Source organism: Lytechinus variegatus, chromosome 9, assembly GCF_018143015.1.
Source record: "Lytechinus variegatus isolate NC3 chromosome 9, Lvar_3.0, whole genome shotgun sequence".
Taxonomy (NCBI): Eukaryota; Metazoa; Echinodermata; class Echinoidea; order Temnopleuroida; family Toxopneustidae; genus Lytechinus; species Lytechinus variegatus.
The window spans coordinates 27,077,130-27,099,725 of NC_054748.1; the positions used below are offsets into that span (position 1 = coordinate 27,077,130).

The 22,596-nt window shown below is 36.4% G+C and overlaps 1 long non-coding RNA gene and 1 pseudogene across 1 annotated transcript; one reads left to right on the plus strand and one right to left on the minus strand.

Moving 5' to 3' along the window:
- The first annotated feature begins 4,271 nt into the window (after nt 1-4,271).
- Nucleotides 4,272-5,415, plus strand: LOC121421912 (annotated as a pseudogene).
- A 7,735-nt stretch (nt 5,416-13,150) lies between these two features.
- Nucleotides 13,151-22,596, minus strand: LOC121420967. The gene is made up of 2 exons (XR_005970910.1): nt 22,419-22,596; nt 13,151-13,464 (listed from the first exon to the last, which is right to left on the minus strand). It is a non-coding gene; the product is annotated as an uncharacterized LOC121420967 (long non-coding RNA).

Genomic DNA, 22,596 nt, shown 5'->3' on the forward strand with positions numbered 1-22,596 from the left:
TTCATTCTGCACTTCTAGTTTGCATGTTTGTTGTGCTACTTTGTGCTTTGTTAATTGTGTCTTATATTTATCTGTCATTAACTTGTTATTCCATTAATATCTTTGCCAAAAAAAAAATTACCTTGTATACAGGCCTAGATTACACTTCGTAATTCCGAAACACGTAAATTGCCTATACCTCGATGTTTGTTAATCCGAAAAAGTAAAAGGGTTCGTTAATTCTGATTTTGCTTTTGATTTGATTTTATTTATTTCTGCATTCAAGATAATATATGTAACATATTATGTAGGTGATATATTTAGGTTTTACAAAGCAATAAAGCAATGAAATATAAAAATCAACAAGAAGCAATATTCAATTAAAAGAAAATAACAGTTTAAATGAATGCAGGAGACCACCACGGTTCGTTAATCATTTCGTTTTCGGACTAACGAACCTAAGGAATTAGGAACCTCACTTTGCTTTCGGACTAACGAACCTTCGGAATTACGAACCTCATTTCGTTTTCGGACTAACGAACCTTAGGAATTACGAACCTCACTTTGTTTTCAGACTAACGAACCTTCGAAATTAGGAACCTCACTTTGTTTTCGGACTAACGAACCTTCGGAATTACGAACCTCACTTTGTTTTCGGACTAACGAACCTTAGGAATTACGAACCTCATTTCGTTTTCAGACTAACGAACCTAAGGAATTACGAACCTCATTTCGTTTTCGGATTAACGAACCTTAGGAATTACGAAGCTCACTTTGTTTTTGGACTAACGAACCTTCGGAATTACGAACCTCATTTCGTTTTCGGACTAACGAACCTCATTCCGTTTTCGGATTAACGAACCTTCGGAATTACGAACATCATTTCGTTTTCAGATTGACGAACCTTAGGAATTACGAACCTCCGGAATTACGAACCACATTTCGTTTTCGGATTAACGAACCTCACTTTGCTTTCGGACTAACGAACCTTCGGAATTACGAACCTCATTTCGTTTTCGGATTAACGAACCTTAGGAATTACGAAGCTCACTTTGTTTTCAGACTAACGAACCTTCGGAATTACGAACCTCATTTCGTTTTCGGATTAACGAACCTTAGGAATTACGAACCTCACTTTGTTTTCGGACTAACGAACCTTCGGAATTACGAACCTCATTTCGTTTTCGGATTAACGAACCTTAGGAATTACGAAGCTCACTTTGTTTTTGGACTAACGAACCTTCGGAATTACGAACCTCATTTTGTTTTCGGACTAACGAACCTCATTTCGTTTTCGGATTAACGAACCTTCGGAATTACGAACATCATTTCGTTTTCAGATTAACGAACCTTAGGAATTACGAACCTCCGGAATTACGAACCACATTTCGTTTTCGGATTAACGAACCTCACTTTGCTTTCGGACTAACGAACCTTCGGAATTACGAACCTCATTTCGTTTTCGGATTAACGAACCTTAGGAATTACGAAGCTCACTTTGTTTTCGGACTAACGAACCTTCGGAATTACGAACATCATTTCGTTTTCGGATTAACGAACCTTAGGAATTACGAACCTCACTTTGTTTTCGGACGAACGAACCTTCGGAATTACGAACCTCACTTTGTTTTCGGACTAACGAACCTCACTTTGTTTTCAGACTAACGAACCTCATTTCGTTTTCGGATTAACGAGCCTTAGGAATTACGAAGCTCACTTTGTTTTTGGACTAACGAGCCTTAGGAATTACGAACCTCACTTTATTTTCGGACTAAAGAACCTTCGGAATTACGAACCTCATTTCGTTTTCGGACTAACGAACCTTCGGAATTACGAACATCATTTCGTTTTCGGATTAACGAACCTTCGGAATTACGAACATCATTTCGTTTTCGGATTAACGAACCTTAGGAATTACGAACCTCACTTTGTTTTCGGACCTACGAACCTCCGGAATTACGAACCACATTTCGTTTTCGGATTTTTAACGAACCTCACTTTGCTTTCGGACTAACGAACCTTCGGAATTGCGAACCTCATTTCGTTTTTGGATTAACGAACCTTAGGAATTACGAAGCTCACTTTGTTTTTGGACTAACGAACCTTCGGAATTACGAACCTCACTTTGTTTTCAGACTAACGAACCTTTGGAATTATGAACCTGATTTCGTTTTCGGATTAACGAACCTTAGGAATTACGAAGTTCACTTTGTTTTGGACTAACGAACCTTCGGAATTACGAACCTCACTTTGTTTCAGACTAACCAACCTTCGGAATTATTAACCTCATTTCGTTTTCGGATTAACGAACCTTAGGAATTACGAACCTCACTTTGTTTTCGGACTAACGAACCTTAGGAATTACGAACCTCATTTCGTTTTCGGATTAACGAACCTTAGGAATTACGAACCTCACTTTGTTTTCGGACTAACGAACCTTCGGAATTACGAACCTCACTTTGTTTTCGGACTAACGAACCTTTGGAATCGTTTTCGGACTAACGAACCTCCAGAATTAAGAACCTTTGGAATTACGAACCTTCGGAAATACCATCCTTCGGAATAACAAACCTTCGGAATAACGGAGCTTCGGAATTACGAATGTCATGAATGTATGCAGTTAAAAACAGTGGGGAGATAGCAGCATAACGGGTAGAAACAGAAACTCAATTCTTGGTTAAGATAGTGGGGAGTTTCAGCAAAAGGGGTAGAAACAGCAACTGTTCTCGGCATTGTTAAAATAGTGGAGAGTTAGTAGAATAACTGGTAGAAACTGAAACCCAGTTCTTGGTAATGTTAAAGATTGTAGAGAGTTGGTAGCATAACTGGTAGAAACAGAAACCCAGTTCTTGGTAATGTTAAAGATATGGGAGTTTAAAGTAGCATATCAGGTGGTAACAGAAACCCAGTTCTTTATAAAGATAGTGGGGAGTTAAGACCATAACGGGTAGAAACAAAGACAGTCCTTTGTATTGTTAAAAATAGTGGGGAGTTAATAGCATAAAGTTATGGAAAAAAAAACAGTGTCCTGATCTTGTTATCTTGCTTAAGTATATTTGAATGAATAGAAAAATAAAGGAAATTTCACGACCCTGCGCGATGTACCAATTGCGCCACGTGTTTTTCATGCTTTTTCGCTGTACATGTACTTACCGTTATCATGATACTGATCTATTCAATTCTGATATGTCCTGAAATTGTTTTTAACGTTTCAGATATTAATCAATTGGAATTCCAATACCCCCTTTTTCAACTCCAGTTGCATCAGATCTTTTTGAACAAGATTTCTATATATATTTGAATTTCCAATTTGTATTGATAGTTTATTTAGAATGTTTCTTTCATATTACTGTTCAGCGCCGAGGTGTTGATTTATTCACTAGTTTAATATTTCTAGTTTTGCTAAATGCATCTCTAGGCCAAGTGGCGTACCGTGGGCCACGGCATGGAGGGGGAGGGGGGCACAAAAATTTGAGTCAGTTAGCGCGCGTAGTGCGCTCAGTTGCCATGTGTACTAACCTAATATACAACTGTATGCATTTTAATGGCAGTGCCATTAAACGGAAATGTAACTCACTGATTAAATAATGCGAACGCGAAGCGCAAGCTTAAAAGTTTTGATAACAGCCCTAAAAAGGAACATTGTAAGCAAATTTTCTTAACCATGATACGTACCTGTTTTGCTAAACAAACAATGCAAGCGAAAAGCGAGAACTTTAAATTTTGTATATATTGACCCCAAATTTTTAAGGACTATATTTTAGGAATCCATTAAGAGTATACATATCTCTCCAATCACCAGTCATTTAATTCGAGTGTCAAGCGCTTGCTGATGTTGTTAAAAATTACATCTTAGCACATAAAAAATTGTAGTCATTGTAGTCATGATTAACATACGCATTTTTTTATATTCAGATCAGAAAAAGTCATTTTAAGGACTGATTTTAGGAAATCATGAAGATCCAACTTATCTCACCGGGCAGAAAACGTTTATATCAATACTTTTAATGGGACAATCGCTTTAAGTAGTCATGAAAAAGTAGCATATATGTCATTATATAAAACGATAACAACTCGTGAGTGCGAGGAAATACATTTGCTGTATATATATCTTGACTTGAAAACGGGAGGTTTTAGTACAACAGCTGTGACGTCACATTTCCCCATTCTCAGTCGCAAGCGAGTCGCCGACTGTACGGGTCGTAAGGTGTGCGGTGGCCTTTAAAAGCAAAAATCAGTAACGGATATTGTTATTATTGTATTCATTGTTTATTACAGCAAAAAAGATAAACATGGAGAGCCTAGAGAACATCGATTCTGTCAATGACACAGAAGGTCCACGAGTTGGAATGCTTCAAGATGCCAACCGAATCGGGACCATTGACCCGTTAGAGAAGGTCAGCATTGTTGCTATGGTCTTCCTACCAATCATGATCTTCGTAGGTGTCTTTGGAAACACTCTAGTCTGCATTGCCGTGATTCTAACCCACAAGCTCCGCACAGTGGCGAATTCCTTCGTGGTCTCCCAGGCCATATCCAACCTTGGTGATATCCTCTGCAACACTTGGCTCTCACTGGACATTATCCTTAGTACTGTTTCAGTTTGGAACCTCTGTGCAATTGCAGGAGATCGCTATCTGGCAATCACAAAGCCCATCTGGTATGCGAACAGAAGATCTAGAAAATTAGCTTTCATTACTATTGCAGCAGCTTGGGGCTTACCGGTGCTACTCACGGTTCCCTCTGTTTTAATGTATCATAACGCCCGTGATTATGAAAATTTTTGCTACCTAAATGTCAATCTTTCGTACATTATTGTCTATTGCATCCTAGATCTCTTCCACCCATGTGTCCTTGTTCTTGGTATGTACGTTCGCATCTTCATGGTAGCTAAGGACCACTTCCTTCATGAACCTTCTGCAGCTCATAACTGGAAGAAGTCCTCGAGCGTTGCTACTGACCGCAGTTAAGACAAAATCGATGACAGCAGAGGTAATGCAAACGCGGGCGTTACTCTCAATGAGTATTCGATGACCGGAAGTGCGGGGAGTGTCCACGCTCCCAACAACCCGGCAAGGACGATCAGTATGCCCGCTTTGACAGGGAACTCATTGGACCTTCTGGATAATCGCCCACCACTGAAACGACGCACCTCCCGTATTCCTCGCATCTCAGTAATCAGAGAGAAGAAAGCTGCTATAGTCCTTTTCCTTGTAATAGGTGCCTTCATCATCTGCTGGTTACCATACTTCACTGCTGCTGTCATTTATGCTGCCTCGGGTAGAAGAATTATGGCATCAGATGAGGTTTTCATCGCATTTTCCTGGTTAGGCTGGTTAAATCATCAATCCAATCATCTACACTATTTTTACCAAGGATTTCAGGAAAGCTTTCAAATATATCTTAAAATGCGAATGTCCACTAACTTGTAAATAAGACATTCGACTATTTCATTTCCCACAAATATATTGGACAGGTGTTTCATGATTCTTCTTCAGAGGGAATAAACGATTGACTTGGATACTTATGATAATGACATCATAAAAGAGGAACAATTTTCTGAGTGAATGTAGACAGACATTGGACCAATAGTATTAAAGCTACATCATTGACCTAATTATGTTAATGGCTATTATATGACAGATAGATCTTTGTGATTTGATTGGTTGTTTGATATCGTTCATTCAGCCCATTTTACAATGATGTCATCAACCGTGCAATTTGTTTATCCATGCATCGTGCAATTTTGGATCCATACGATTTTGTCCATTGCACGCGCACACCGAGACAGCAGGCTGCAGCCGGGAGGCGCGTTTCCGTTTTACACCCTGGCGAAGGCATTTTCCGGAAAAGAAGCCAAAAAGCGACTAGTGAAGAGTCTACACACGTCGCTGGGTTGCATGCAGCGTGCGACACAGGCGAGTCCACCACCGCATGCAATTTGCACAGTTACTGATCAGAGTTCCTCGGCACTTAGAGAGAGCGGCAGTCAGGAGTGAAATCCGAACATGCTTTTGCAGTCGCGTTGTTTATGAGTTTTTTTTTCTAAAAATAAATTATTAACTAAATAGAATGACAGACAAAATCAAAATAAACAGATACTTATAATGGAAAGACAAATTTAAGTTTGATGGATTGATACACTTAGAAGCTGCCGAAAGATAGATATAGAAGACTGATAAATAGATAGAAACAAGATAGACAGATAGATAGATAGAAATAGAGAAAGAGAGAGAGAGAGGTGGATAGATAGAAAGAGAGAGAAAGAGGGAGAGATGGATGGATAGATAGAGAGAGGGGGAGAGACAGAGAGGTCGAAATATAGAGGGAGAGGGGGAGAGAGAGAAAGAGAGAGAGAAGGATAGATAGAGGGAGTGAGAGAGAGAGAGATGTTGTAGATAGAAATATGGACGGACAAAGAGAAAGAGAGAAAAAAGACAGACAGATGCTAGAGAAGGAGAGAGATAGAGAATTTGAGAGACAGATAGATAGATGTTAGATAGATAGAAAGATAAAGAATGAGAGAGACAGAGAATATAGACAAATTAACAGATAGATACATAGATAGATATATAGATAGAGAGAAATAGAGAAAGACAGACAGATGGATAGATAGAGATAGATAGATGAGAGATAGATAGATGTTAGATAGATAAAGAGGGAGAGAGACAAAGAATATTACCATATAGATAAGTTAAAAAATAGATAGATAAATAGATAGAGAGAATAAGAGAAAGACAGACAGATGGATAGATAGATAGAGATATTAAATAGATAATTAAAGAATGAAAGAGACAGAGAAGATTATTAACAAATTAACAGATAGATAGATACTCTAGTTAAAAAAATAGATAAATAGATAGAGAGAAATAGAGAAAGACAGACAGATGGATAGATAGATGGATAGAGAGATAGATAGAGAATTTGAGAGATAGATGTCAGATAGATCAAGAATGAGAGAGAAGAGCGACAAATTAACAGATAGATACTGTAGTTACATAGGTAGGTAGAGAGAGAGAAATAGAGAAAGACATGCAGACAGATGGATGGATAGAGGGAGAGAGAATTTGAGATAGATAGATGTTAGATAAAGAATGAGAGAGACAGAGAAGATTATTAGATAGATAGATACTGCAGTTACATAGATAGAGATAGAATTTGAGAGATAGATATATAGACAGATAGAGAGAAAGACAGACATCAGCAAATCGGCAAGGCAAATGATCAAGGCAAACATTCGTATTGAACCTGGAAAGTATAAGCTCAGCTGCGGATAACTTCGGTGCGGACTTTGGATCGCGCGCCCAGCTGATAATGTAAACAAACGTAGACGTAGACTCCTTACTAGTCGCTTTTTGGCTACTTTTCCGGAAAATGCCTTCGCCAGGGTGTAAAACGGAAACGCGCAGCCGGGAGTACTCGTGTTTCTACCGCACATGTTGTAATGACGTAACAATCAGCAGACCGAACTCTTGCATAGAAATTCATAAATTTCTTTAAAAAATCTATTTTTAGGTGTCATATAAACCACATAATGAATGATTTTCTTCAGTCGTGCAATGGACAGAATGCTTCATCCGGTGAAATATGAACGATCCATTTATCTTTCACCTCATGAAGTACTCTGTCCATTGCACTCATAAACATTCATTGTTTGTATACAGTTTCACCAATGAAATGATTGCCATAAAACTGATCGATTTGGAGATGAACACGTATATCATATGGGTGTATTGCAAGAAATCAATTTGCGGACGATTGCAAACTTACACTATAAAACTGTGGTGTTAAATCTGACACCAGTTGGTGTTAAGAGGACCATACCCTGAGGTGTTAAAATTACACCCTAGAGACTGAACATAACATCAAAGAGTGTAAATGTAAAAACCAATGGTGATGTAACAACACTTACAGGTTTTAAAACGCTGTCAATTTAAAGGAAACCAAAACCCAAGAACAGAAGTAATCCTATTGAAAAGAGTAAAATGAGAGGAACAATTTAAAAAAAGTTTCATCAAAATCGGTTATGAAATAAGCAAGTTATGGGAGTTTGAAAACTCTTGTTGTACTGTCTATGGGCATCATCAAATTGGCAAACGTGCTTCAAAATGGCTGATTTTGTGGACAACTCTCCATTTGTTTTGTACACAAATTTTCAGATTTTCCTCATCTTTCAAATTGCATCTTGCCTCCTTCTGAGCACAACATATGTCATGGGAAAATATAATCCACACCATATATGTCAAGGTCAGGAGGAGATAATATGAAATATGTAAAATAAAGGGGAAAATCTGAAAATATGTGTACAAAACAAATGGAGAGTTGTCCACAAAATCAGCCATTTTGAAGCACGTTTGCCAATTTGAGGATCCACATAGTAAGTACAAGACTTTTTAATCGTCCATAACTTGCTTATTTCATAACCAATTTTGATGAAACTTTTTTTAAATTGTTCATCTCATTTTACTCTTTCCAATAAGATTATTTCTCTTCTTGGGTTTTGGTTTCCTTTAACACTGGCGTAAATAACTGATGTGGTGCTCTATGTACACCGGTTAACACCACAGTTTTTGCTGTGTAGATTTTCGGTTAATGTACACACTGGCGGCGGAAGTCAAAAATTTTAGGAGGGGACAACCAAAATTTTTTTGACAAGCAAAAAAAAAAAAGGTCATGAACAACAAATTTAGGGGGGACACGTCCCCCCCGTCCCCCCCGCTTCCGCCGCCTATGAATGTACATGTACATTCTGCTGTACGAAGCAGATGATGAAACCATTTCAAATGCAAAAATAATTACAAGAGGTACTGTGGTGATAACTGATACAGATCTGCAAGCGTAGACTATATGGTGAGACTACCACATATCGACCGCCTCTTTTGAAACCGACCACCTTGCACGCGTTAAAATTATTGCGTATTAGAAACGATACGCGCGGAAGAGTAGGCGCAGTGTCCATAGAAACGGTGAGAAGCGATTTTATGAGAAAAAAAGCAACAAAAGGTAAAAAAATTAAGTAGAATTAAACAAAATTGTATTGACGAGACCCAAATCCCGCTGAAAACACAAGAAATCCGATAGGTAACGGCTTTATAGAACAAATATCCGTCGTCAATCGTCGAATCATGTGCCGGAGCTCGCAGTGAGCTGTGAGACGATCCGATTTAGCATGTTGACATCATATAGAACTGATTTGAAAGAGTAAAAATATTTCGCCACCGCGACAAGAATCGGCCGTAAACTTAGTGTATCACGGGTGGTCGGTTTCAAAAGACGGGTGCAAATGAGCAAATGAAAAATCGTTGTATTCTTTGTTCGTCGATATATACGCGGATTGAATCGGAGGTGCCGAGCGAAACATGGGAATCTGATCTACTCAATTTTCTGCACAAATGAGACGATAACTGGTTAAAATTGATGAATATTTTCGCACATACGATGCTTTGAAGATTAGGTGGTCGATAAGGGGTAGTTCCAACCATACTTTGTTATTACACGTGACCACTTGTACGGAGAAAGTTATGGCTGCTGTCAACATGGTCAAGATGACGCAGAAGTGATTGTGTTGTAGCAGAATAACCTAATAAAATTTATGTTGTATATACGTGTAAGGAACTGCCTATTGGACTTTAATTTTATATTCAACATAAGATCCAACCAGGTACAATTGCATTTTGGAGTTAAGACAAATTTGAAATTGATTACCGATTTCATGCAATAAAGCGATCAGTCTTCATTATATAACTAAAACGGTGATTCTTGCCATCTGATTGGGTGAAAGGCGTTCAATATTTGGCCCTTTCTTTACTGCGTGCATTTTGTAATTTTCCATGCACGGTGACTGTGCATTTTTTTTCCATTGCACGGTAAGCGCGCTACCGTTCCCTCATTGTAATCATGTGTATGATATGTGTACTTACCTGTGTGTGTGGGTGTGAGTGTGCGTGTGTGTGTGTTTGCGCGCATGAAGTTAGCGCAGATCAAACTGACTGCACGCAATCGACTCGTCCATGAAGCAATGCGCGTCACAGAACAATGAAAGCAAAGGGCTGATGAGCTGTCGATACATGGTGTAAACCACAGAATAGCAATATTTTTTTTATCAGAGAAAAGGATTTGATGGAAATAGGCCAACCTAATCTTTATCTTTTTTATTCCCTTTTTTACATTTTTAAACACTTTGTAACTTATTTGAGATATATGAAACAAATAATGAATGTAAATTTGTGCAATTGAAAGAATATTTACATTCGATGAAAGATTAATTTGGATCCGTTCATCGTGCAATTTTGGATCTATACGATTTTCCATTGCACGCGCGCACCGAGACAGCACAGCTGCAGGCACCAGCAGTGCGCATGTTTTAATGACGTAAATCAACAGACCGAATTCGCACTGCATGAGCATGTTTTGCATCAAAATTCATAAAGATGAAATAATGATCCATTCAACTTGGCTACGCAACGTTGAATGGACCATTTCATCTTTTACCTCATGAAGTATTCTGTCCAAAATTATATTCATCCTATGGAAGCCTGAAATCGATGAATTATTTTGTTTAATCAATTGTTTTTGTAAAGTACGATTTTCATTTGATTTATTTACCACAATCAAGTAAAAGAACATGTGTACAATCAATTCAACATAATTGAAATAGAAATATTAAAGTAGGGAAACTATTATACAGATAACAATATAGAAAATAAATCATACAAACAAGATGTAGATGGGATAACTAAAGTAAATATTATCTATCACAAACTTTTTGACATAGATAGGCTTCGAATGGTGAATATAAATCATTTCTAAACGATTTAGACTAGAACTAAAAAAGTTTGTGATATTGACTTGTCGTCTGCAACTTACTTCGAGATCATAAATATATCTAATATAATAATTGATAATGTAATATTTCAAAATGTAACATTCTAACATTTTCTAATTAATATATTTATTTTATGTACAATCCACCGGCATGATGTAAAAGGGTAGTTTGTATTTAAAGCAAAGCTTATCACTTCTAGCTTATATGACACCTTTAATCAAACTTATCTAAACTGCATCTCTTATTCTTATTTTAACTGATTTACTGCAAAAATCATGTGAGATTTATAGTGCACTTTCCATAAACCCTTATCATTATGTACTCCTCAAATATTGACTTCAAAGAATGCAACGAGAACAGATAAACCCAGGCTTATTGAGTTCGCAACTTACAATACTTGTCATGCTTGTAGCAATGCTCTTTTCAGAGTTGAAATGTCTCTCAACTTGTTTTATTGGCACTTACAGCATATTTCGTATATATTTCAAGTAAAATTATTTCCAAACATAGAAAAATAATCTTCCAACACAATATTCGTTATACTGGCCCCAAAATATGGAACGAAATTTAGGATCATATAAAAAAAACTCTAGCTTTAACTATAAATTGAAAAGAAATGCTTATGTCATTTTATAAATGAATATTTTCTATCTTACGTTTCCTTTTGACTTTAAGTTAACATGATAACATGAAGCATGGAGAATTGTTGTTGCGGCATTTGCATTTATATTTTTCCCTCACTGATACATTTGTTGATCTTTCTATTTTATTTAGTATTTCATGCCAGCCACCCCTCTCACGTCTCCCTCTCTCGTCCCCTTTCCTTCTCTTCTATTCTCTGCCTTTCCCGTGTATTGCTTTATTGTAAATATTTATTATCTATAGGCGTACACAGCAAAATCTGGTGTTAACCGGTGTACAGAGAGGACCACACCAGTTATTTTACACCGGTGTTAAATTGATGGTGTTAGTCATGTTAGTTTACACCTATAGGTGTTATTACATCTTTTGTTGTTACATTTACACTCTTTGGTGTTATGTTTAATCTCTAGGTTGTAATTTTAACACCTCAGGGTGTGGTCCTCTATTGACACCAACCGGTGTCAGTTTTAACACCGCAGTTTTTACAGTGTATCTTGCCATAAGCCTTCTTTAAACAGAACATGTACATATTTGTTTTATTCACAACACATTGATTTTGTATGAATGGATGTCTATGAAAAATGTAATGGAATGGAAAAAATACATGTTTATCTGAATTGAATGAATATTAAGTTTATCAATTCATTATAATCCCTCTTTGTTTTATATTTTCCTTGTTTCCTTTTTCATGTTTAATTTGAATTATATTTACTGTTGAATGTTGCTTTATAATTATGTTGAATGTTGCGTCCATAGTGAGTGTGAACACGATGTGAGCACGGTGTGATGTATGTGTTACATAACAATGATTGTCTAGCATTTGTTCAGGTCAGTATGATAACAATGTGATGACTTTCTATTTTGGCCTATTTTGATTATATATTTATAAAAATGCTCATTCCATATTTTGAGGGGAAAACGTTTACGGGAATCGTTTTTTTAAACATTAAGAATTATATTTTTCCGAAAATTTAGTTTGAAAGTGAATTATCTCTTTGAAATATCATGGTAATTTTAAATAATATATTTCCTAACCAATACACCACATGTATAAACAACGATATATATGGTTGATTCGCACACGACGGTCCCACACTGGGCGTTGTGACGTGCGCCTGTAATCTCTTGGGAAATTACAACTGGATGCAATGGTTCAAGGTTCGAGACCTGGTCATGTCTTTCGGATGGTGACATTAAAGGTCGATCCCAGACGTTAAAATCATATCTGATTGATACAAGTGTGATGAAAAAAAAGCCTCGAATGCACACACAAAGAAAAAGAATGTACATTGAAACACAGTGTGATATGCTCGATGCAATGAAGTGTGGAATGTTAACCTAAAGAAAATGACAGGATTACATGTAGGCTACTTGTATTCAATGTCTGAGACAAGTTTCAGGAGCATTTATTCTGTCAAAATACTGAACATGATCAATAAGGGTTTTCAAGCATATCCATTAATTCTCTAGACATTAAACAGGTGCGTGTGTAAGGGCGTGTGTCCGAGTAGGTGTGATGAGAGAGAAAGAGAGAGAGAGGGGGAGGGGGAGGTACTGGAGGGTGTAATAACAAAATAAAGCAAGTGTTAACTATTTTTGTTCTCGCAAAATAAAAGGTTCACCACTAAGAGACCCACTCCCGTACCCCCCCCCACACTTCGACTGTAAATCGACCACATTTCATTTTTTTTTATATAAAATGTATGCAAACGGGCGTTCTTGAAACCACTCTGCTTATTCACGGCTTACTGGACATGCGCAGATCTGTACGAGTTAGTCTTTAGACCTGCTCCTCACTTTTTTTGGATTTTGTGTAGCCCGTCGGTTCCTCGACCAGTTTCCGAGCGGATTCAACCCACGTGTTCCCGCCAAAATCAACAAGTTTCATTGCCACCCTGGTATCAACATATTCGCCGGTTGTAAACCTGATTGGTTTGTTGGGAGCGTCCGTTTCGATGACGTTAAAGATGATGTCACAGATTTCGTTCGTGGTCTGGGCCATATTGTCGAAATGATCCCTGCAGTGCATGAAAAGAATGAGTAAAGAAATTACAATCTTGAGAATAATGATGAAACAATAATTCTATTCTATTCCAATTGTATTCTTACTTTGTGAAAAAATAGTATAAAATTGAGTATAAATGGAAATATGGAAATGTGTGTGTGTGTGTATGGGGGGGGGGGGGTCCACTGAAAAGCAAAGCTTGTAAAGTATGGACCCCCTTGGAAATGAAGAAAATATTATCGACTTATTCATATATGAGTTTCTATACAGGAAAGAAAAAGAGAAGGAACAAAAAGATCGAAATCATACTGATGTAAACATAATTACAGAACAAGTGCAAAGCTATTCACACAAAGAGGTCTTCGCTTTGAAGGATGTGTTGCGCCATAGGCAGAAGAAAAAGCAGAAAGAGAGAGGGAATTAATGACAAGACAAAACAATACAATGGCAGAATACAAATGCATAAAGTGACTGGGCGGCTTTTGGGATGGGGGGGGGGGGGGTTAGGGTGCAAGTGCCCCGTATGTTGGCCTCATGATAATAATAACTATGGTGATGATGATGATGATGATGATAATAATAATAATAATAATATTAATGATAATAATAATAATGATGATGATACTACTTCTACTAATAATAATATCTTATATCGCGCCAAATCCACGCTTAAGAGTGCTCAAGGCGCTTTTTTAATAGAAATTATTAAAGAAATTAAGACGAATTGAAGAGAAATGTTTTTAAGTATTGTTTGAAAGTTTTAGCGGTCAAGGACTGTTTGATGTTTTCAGGATGGCTATTCCATAACTTGGAGGATGGGTGAACATATGATCTTCCCCCCATGTTTTGAAAACTTTGGGGTTTACGAGAGAACTAGAAGAGCAGGAAGATAAGGATCTTGAAGGGGTATAACTTTTGATCAGTGAAATTATAACAATAATGATAATAATAATAATCATCATAACAACAACAAAAATAATAACAATAATTAAAAAAAGGAGCAGAGGGGAGACAAAGGGGAGGGGAAGGTAAGGAAGGGGGGGTGAGATCTCGGCCATGGATTTCTACAATATTGCTACTATTGCTACTAGTATTTAATGGGTGGGGGTGATGGTATAAACTTAACGTTTTCCGAGGGTCTCCCGGGGGGTCTCCTGATAATAATGTAACCCTATAATAGCTTTGAGGTAGGTAAAATTCAAAACTAATTACGGTAATTATAATGTTTCACTGATTGATCTAAATAAAATCGAATGATTATTACTTTTTTTTGGAATAATATTTTATTTTCTTCCTCTTTCAAATCAATAGGTTTACAATCACAATTCATATAAATAAAGATTCTTTGCATGTATACAATCAATAAACAGTCAAACAAATAAATATATCAATGAGATTACAAATCTTTTTTTAAATGATTACAAATAAAATTAAACTGCTAAATTTCTCTTCTATAACAATGTGAAAGCAGAGGAAAAAACCCATTTCAAACGACAAAATAACAAAGAAAAAAAACTTTGTAAAGGATGACTTTTTTCCCTGAATAGAATAGAAATAATCTCTTTTGCACATAATAATTGTAAAAGAAATAAATTTTAAAAGGGATAAAAGATTATTTCAAAGGTTAATTAGAGGAAGATTTTATCATAAAACATCCCTACACACTCACCTAAACCCCCATACCCCCTCATCTCTCTCCCCAAACACTCACACAAGCTCACTTCAACTCACCATCACCCACAGCTCCCCCCCCCCTCTTCCCCGTCACAGAACTCACACATCCATCTACACACGTACACCCACACACGTGACCTCCGTGATTATTAAGTATTTCAGATTAGGGTAATAGCGCCATCTCTAGCGGCTACTAAACCTGCTATATAGAAAATGGCACTATTTTTTAATTCCAAAATCAAATATGGCTTGGTTTGATTCGGAGGTATCCTTGTGTAATACGACGAAAATCTACACTTCAGCTAGAAGGCAGAAAAAGAGGTATGTACAGAATTCATTTGATAAGAGTTCAATATACATGTAAAAACTGTAACGCTCAGAGAGATTATCATGAATAAGAGTATGCAATACGCCCCTGCAATAAGAACATGACTCACTGTGTATTGTACAACGCCTACTTAGCTTGTTGTACGCGATCAAATGGGAGGCTGAATGTCACACATTCGTACCGTTGCACACAATACGTACCATCCAAAATGTACCGTCCAAAATGTACAATTGCACGGCTTTAGAGGTGACGTCACAATTCGATTTCATTGAATAAGGTGACAATGCGCGTACAGCCCGCTGGCAAAATGCGCAACGCTGTCCAAGATCGATCATGTGCGCTTGTGGGATTTTGCTTTTTGCTTTCATATCAATTTGTTTGCGCTCCTTTTTTGCAGTGCGTAGCGTGTTAAATTATTTCCCTATGGAAAATACGCCGTTTTTGAGGGATTTGCTTAGATATCTCCCAAACGCGTCAACAAGGTGATCTATCAAAACAGAATAGAATAGAACAGATTCTCACCTTGAACATGATATGATTTTCATTTAATTTTAGTCAAATTAAGTTCTGTCACTTTTGAGGTTTTTGGAACCTTTCTTGATGATTTTGGAAATCCATTTGTACATGAGCCAATGGGCAAGTGCGGGAAACGAAACGTTTGGTGCGACTTCACATTGTTGTAAAAAATATATACGTCACAATAGACCCTATCAAAAAAAGACATTTTGCAGAAAATGCTGTAGATTGCGAATACCTAAGAATGATTTTGATTGGATAAAAAAAACCTCTGTCACTTTTCACATTTGCAAAAGCTTTTGCAATAATTGGTCACTATAGTTTGGCGGGTTCAGCCGATGGCATTGTGTGTACACAGTACACATGCATAGCTAGGCAACGCAGCGCGTGAATAATTTTGCACGTTTTCATTATTCGTACAGCGACGACTTGAGTGTATGTTGGATAGGACCGTACCATTTTTGACCGGGGGGTGTGCCAATGAATGCAAGTGATCAAGAAGAGTTACAAAACTGAAGGGAGTGAGAAAACAAGGAAAGTGAGAGGGAAATTTATGAAAACAAGTAATGCGAGGAAAAATGACAAGAAAAGGAGAGAAAGGAGAAGAAGTGAAAACACGCAGCTGAGTGCGCTCACGATATGTAAGTTGAACACCCCTGCACCGCAATGTAGCAGCCCGCCACTATACACGTAGACTGCCTGCACGATGCGAAGACAGCGGCGCGTATTAGTGACTGTGCGTTAAACGTCCCATTTCTATGCCTTATAAAAGGAGCGTTTTTTGTACACAACAAATTGATATGCAATATTTTTTATCCCTTTTCATAGATTACTGGAGGGAAAAACTCTTGTTTTTTTTTCATATTTTCGCTAGATTCCGAGGCGTTGTACAACACAAATAGCGAATATTCTTATTCGTGCAATGGTGCAAGATTTTGCATTCGGTGAAAGAAAGAAACGCTCTATTCAACGAGGCGTTAGCCGAGTTGAATAGAGCATCTTTCACCTCATGCGAAATCTCGCACCATCGCACTCATGCCTATTCGCTATTTGTATACTGAACATTCACGCCGAGGCGCCGCGGCGCTACTGCGTTGTTGTACCGTATATATGCCGATATGCGGCATACCAAACGTTGCTATTTATGACAGCGCATGAATGAAAGGTTCACGAATGTCAGGTAGGCGAACAAAAAAAAAATGCGAACAAACGTTTCTCTCTGTTGGGTCAATGCACTAAAGGGTCATTCTCAAAAAAATGTTACAATTCACAAAAAACGTGTCTCGACTATCTTATGCCCGCTAGCTTCACAACCCTGAACATTTTCTACAAAAATATTATCAACAAAATGACAGTAATAGACTAGCTCCACAAATCATATGCGACCAGTGACTAGTAAAGCTCTAAATTTATTACACAGGCCTTTTATTTTTGCTTTTTGTTAGAATATACACTGTCTCAGGTCAGTTTTTATTTTACTATCATTCTCTTTTATATGTACTCTGTATTTCTTACCTACATCAATGTCTGGTGAGGGCAGCATGGTGTATACGTCTGTCAAACTGGGCTTATCCTAGTATTTGATGATCACTCTGTGATTAATTCCACTTTTAACTTTGTCCTCAATTCATTTTAACTTCCGTAACGAATACTGCCACAAGTTTTTTCTCCCTTTTAAACTGTATGATATTACATGATAATGTGTCTGCAAGTAGAGTGATATTCATTAATAAATAATTGATAGGGAAGTATCATATGTGTTTCCTGTATTACATGAAAATAAAGGACTATTCTTAAAAAATGAAATGTATGACTAAACAGGTTTAACATCCGTAACGCACCTTAAGAAAATATGCACTTTGGTAGTTCTGTTAAGGATTCAGCATTATATAGGATAAGAGACACCTTTCATAATAAATACAGTTTTCAAAGGTAGGGCTGCTAAATAAGGTCCACGTTGGACCACAAAGCACAAAAACATTAACTTCCGTAACGCATTAACTTCCGTAACATTTTTTCTTGAATATGCTACAAATTTGTACTGTACTGCATCACTCCGGATCATACAGATATAAATTATATAAGGTACCCTCCACCTACGTACCCATAGAAATAATAGCTATTCATCCTTGCCAGCGAGAACAATTTCCCAAGAATTATATACGATATTTAATGCTTTTGGAATTTCAAATAATTCATACTACAAATTTTGAATATTGGAATCTTCTTTAGAACTTAAAATTTCTCAATTTCTTTGCTATAGAAAGTGCATTAACTTCCGTAACAATACTGTTACGGAAGTTAATAAACTTCTCTGCTGTACTTTGCTGAGATTGATAGTACAATTCTAGTTCCAGAACAGGTGACATGGCTTTGTCTAATGCTGAAGTCGGTAGAAACGGTGGAGAAAAGGGGAAGAAGGAGGAACAAGCTTTCATGGACAAGGAAAGAGGAAGGAAAACTATTTGCAATGACTCATGAGGATGGTTATTTCACCGATCAAAAATGTGAGCGCAAAGCGCGAGCTAAAACTTGTGAATAGTCTAATCTGAAAACTTGACATTCTAAGCATTTTTTTTGTAGAAATGATCAGGATGTTATCTGAATAAAGTATTAATGCAAGTACAAAGTACTAGCTGATTTTTTTCGTATTCTGACTGAAACCTTGACATTCTAAACACTGTTTGTACTAATTACAAGGATGGGTACCTTAATTGATGCGACTGTAATTTGAGAACAAGATATATATCCAATAAACAATTATTGCAAGGGTAAAACGCGCGCTTATATAGGTTTAGAACCCAAAATGGGACATTCTATTAACTTTCTGTAATCATAAAAAAGGATGGGTGTCTTGCTAAGAAAATGATAAGCAGCGAGTGCGAAGCGCGAGCTGAAAATATGCCATTTCAATATAAAAACTAGACATTTTAAGCACACTTTCAAAAAAAAGAGGATATAAATTGAATAAAAAATAATTTCATGCAAGAGAATGCAAAAGAACAAATGGGGATTATATGTATGTACACCATCAATCAACTCTTTTAATATTCATGAAGATATGCATAGACCAAACTGTTTCACTAAAATAATGCATATCTTTCATATGGCATAACGCTGTTATTCCTTGTTCGATTTTGATCATATTTGCAGTATTTTGTTTGTCTGATTATTATCTGTTCAGAGCAGATTTTTCAGCCTGGATGACCCCTTAATGCGCATGAAAAAACGCTGAAATAATTGATATAGGCCTACTGACAAACATGAAAAGGGGTATTTCAAACACTCACGGTTTGTTGGAATTTATTATACGTATTTAGATAATCAAACATTTTGGCTATTCATATTTTTTTAAATCACGAACAGGATGCGTAATTGCGTATCTCAATGAAACAAAATAATTAAAACAAATCGCAATTAGATCATATAGATTTCATTAATAATTTATGTATTTGTTAATTTTTAGCCTCTTGGTTCATTCACCTCACTTTATTATTATTCATTTCCCCATGTCCTATTTTAATTCTCTTCTTCTTTTTTTCTCTCTATCTTTTTTGGCTATTGGCGAGCGGCGGGATTCCTCGTAACCCAGAGAACTCATTCTGGTTACGGGACTGTGATTGTTATATTTTGTTTATTGCCAGAAACCTTTAAGATGAACTGCATTTCTGTGGCCTGGTTATTCGGTTTTCTCATTCCAACTTTGAACAAGAACGACAACAAAAATGACAGTTGTCCGCTTCCTGTTCTGTTTTTAACATTTATTATTATTATTATTTTTTTTTTTGGGGGGGGGGGGTGGGAATTAAGCAATGCGTTCCACATTAATTAAATGAAAAAAAGTAGACGAATACATTGATATAGATGTTCCCAAGCTAACAAAATAAGTATTGCAATTTGTAACTTGATTTTAACTTCCGTAACGAAGATTGACAAGGTTAAATGCTATCGAGGGGATTTAATGGTAAACTATCTTTGGATTCCCAGCATTGGTCATGCATTGCTAAGGATCTCAGGTTATGGATGAAAGTTATTTTAAGGTTGCCTCATTCAAATTATGAACATTAAACTGAACGAAGATGTGCAATGATTTTTATGGTACGTTTTGTTATATGTTATTTGGTAAAGTCCTGCTTCTGAAAACAATATTAAATAGTTTTTCCATCTTGCAAAGATTTTTGCTTCAGAAAATGAAATTGTTGATACCACGCTAAAACTAAATTGTGTGCATTTCAATTTCAATCATTTCAAAAGTGATTTAATCAAGTAACATAGTGGGCAATGCTAACGATTAACCTCCGTAACGATGATATACAGTGCTTGAGTTAATCCGGTCAGTACTTCAAATTGACACAACAGCGACTTGCCCCTTTTCTGTTGCCACTTTCTCATACATGGTACTTTCACAATATGCATCTTTCAACCCATTCTGTAGACTTCATTTTTACGATTTTTTCCCCCATCAATTGGTTCATTTTTCTGAGAATGACCCTAAAATGCGTTAGTTGAATGCATGACAGAAAATCGAGGTTCAATACGATTGATAATGTAATTTTTTTTTATACTGACAGAAGATATTTTAATTGGCGCTGATGATCCGAAGAAGATTTAGTTTAAGATTTTAAGATATACATTTATAGAAATTATTTTATATATTTTACTTATTTATTTATTTATTTACTTATTTATTTATCTATTTATTCATTTATTTATTTATTTATTTATTATTCATTTACTTATTTATCTATTTATATTTCATAATTATGATTTAAAACAGCTCAGAAGGCCAAGGATGTTGACATAATGTCTATAATCATAATGGAGGATCAGATCAGCAGATTACGGTTTCATGTAAATAACGAAGTTTATAATATGCAGTGAAACATGCACTGTAATATTACGCATAGGAATAAAACACAATAAAAGCGTGCTAGTAGAAGTGAAGTCTACAAAGTTGAGACAAAGAATATAATAAATAATACAAGCTGCATATTGACTATTATAGTCATTATGGTTTCTATAATACATGCACATTCAATGAACAGTTGATTTATTTTATTCAATTTGCATGCTTTTGCATAAATGATTATGAGGAGCATGTCATTTATTAGATATTAAAAGATAAATGAAACTATAGTTGCAGTAAACACGGATTTCACGAGTCAGTAAAACCAGGCTTAATTGTCACTGTATCATCGAGGATCTAGATCTGGTACAGTTACATAAACTGAACTTTGTGAAATCTTGAAATCTACGCTGAAAATGTTCACACTGAAGATCAACACAGATAAGCGCGCATGGGACAGTGTATTGCTTTGAACGGTCGGCCCGACGCTTGACCTGAATCCCGAGAAATGGCTAATTTCTCAGCAATTACACAATTTCTTCCAGAATCGTTTGGCACATGTTTTGTTATTTATACAAACAGACACTTTGGTGGTCGTTTCATTGGATTCTGTACGAACTTTTTTTGAAATCGTCACCACAACTGGCATTTATCTTTAAACTACAGATCATGATGGAAACATTAACAACGGCGACAACAATAATATAGTTTAGTTTACTAGAACGATGTTGTAGGACTGAGCCTGTTCGTCGATCAAAGTAGTATGTCTATTGATGCTCTCCTTTATACAAAAATTAGATATAATACTTATGCTCCCAGGAGGGGTGGCAGGAGTATCGTAGACAGCAAAAAATTCCATGAAAACACACGAGAATCGAAAATCACTCAAAAATCATAGGCAATCTTCTCCCAATGCTTATCCAGTCTATTCTTAAATGCAATCACTGAACAAGCAGAAACTACATCTTCTGGGAGACTGGTCCACACATCTATCACTCGGTTAGCAAAGAAAACCTTACTTACATCAAGACGTGAATATCTTTTCTCTAGCTTTAAGGAATGACCACGTGTTTTACCACCATTTCTCAGACAGAAAAGTTCAGAACTTGTATCATAGTAACCATATATTAGTACACATAAATCATGTCACCTCTTATACGTCTGGGACTGAGTGATGGCAATTTCAGGAGGCGAAGAGTATGATAGGTGCTTAATACCTGGAATCAAATTAGTAGCTCTACGTTAGACACTCTCTAACCGCCTCTGCTCACCCAGCTTATACGGTGACCACGCAGCCTGGCCATACTCTAAGATTGGGCGAATAATACCCTTAAACAGAAACTTAATAGAGGTCTTATCCAAATGTACAAAAGTTCTTCTTATAGTAATTATAACAACAAAAACACCACAATCGCCAATAGATGATGATGATGATGATGATAATAATAATAATAACAATAATAAAAACAACATCATCGTTGATGATGATAATAATGATAATAATAATAGTAATAATAATAATGATAATAATAATAATAATAATGAAACTGAAAAATTTAACGATGACAATAAATGTCATCGTCATTATACTGACTTTAATTACCTTACATGCGTTCTCAAAACATCGAGTTGTTTTTGTGTAACCTGGTCAACCTCTCCTTTCGCAGGTAGTCTGTTCGATTCCACTATATTGTCATTGATGTTTGTATAGACTGGACCAGGTAATATGCTTGAAAGTCTAAATGCAGCAGAAAAAAACCCAAAGGAATAGACCAGTTCGT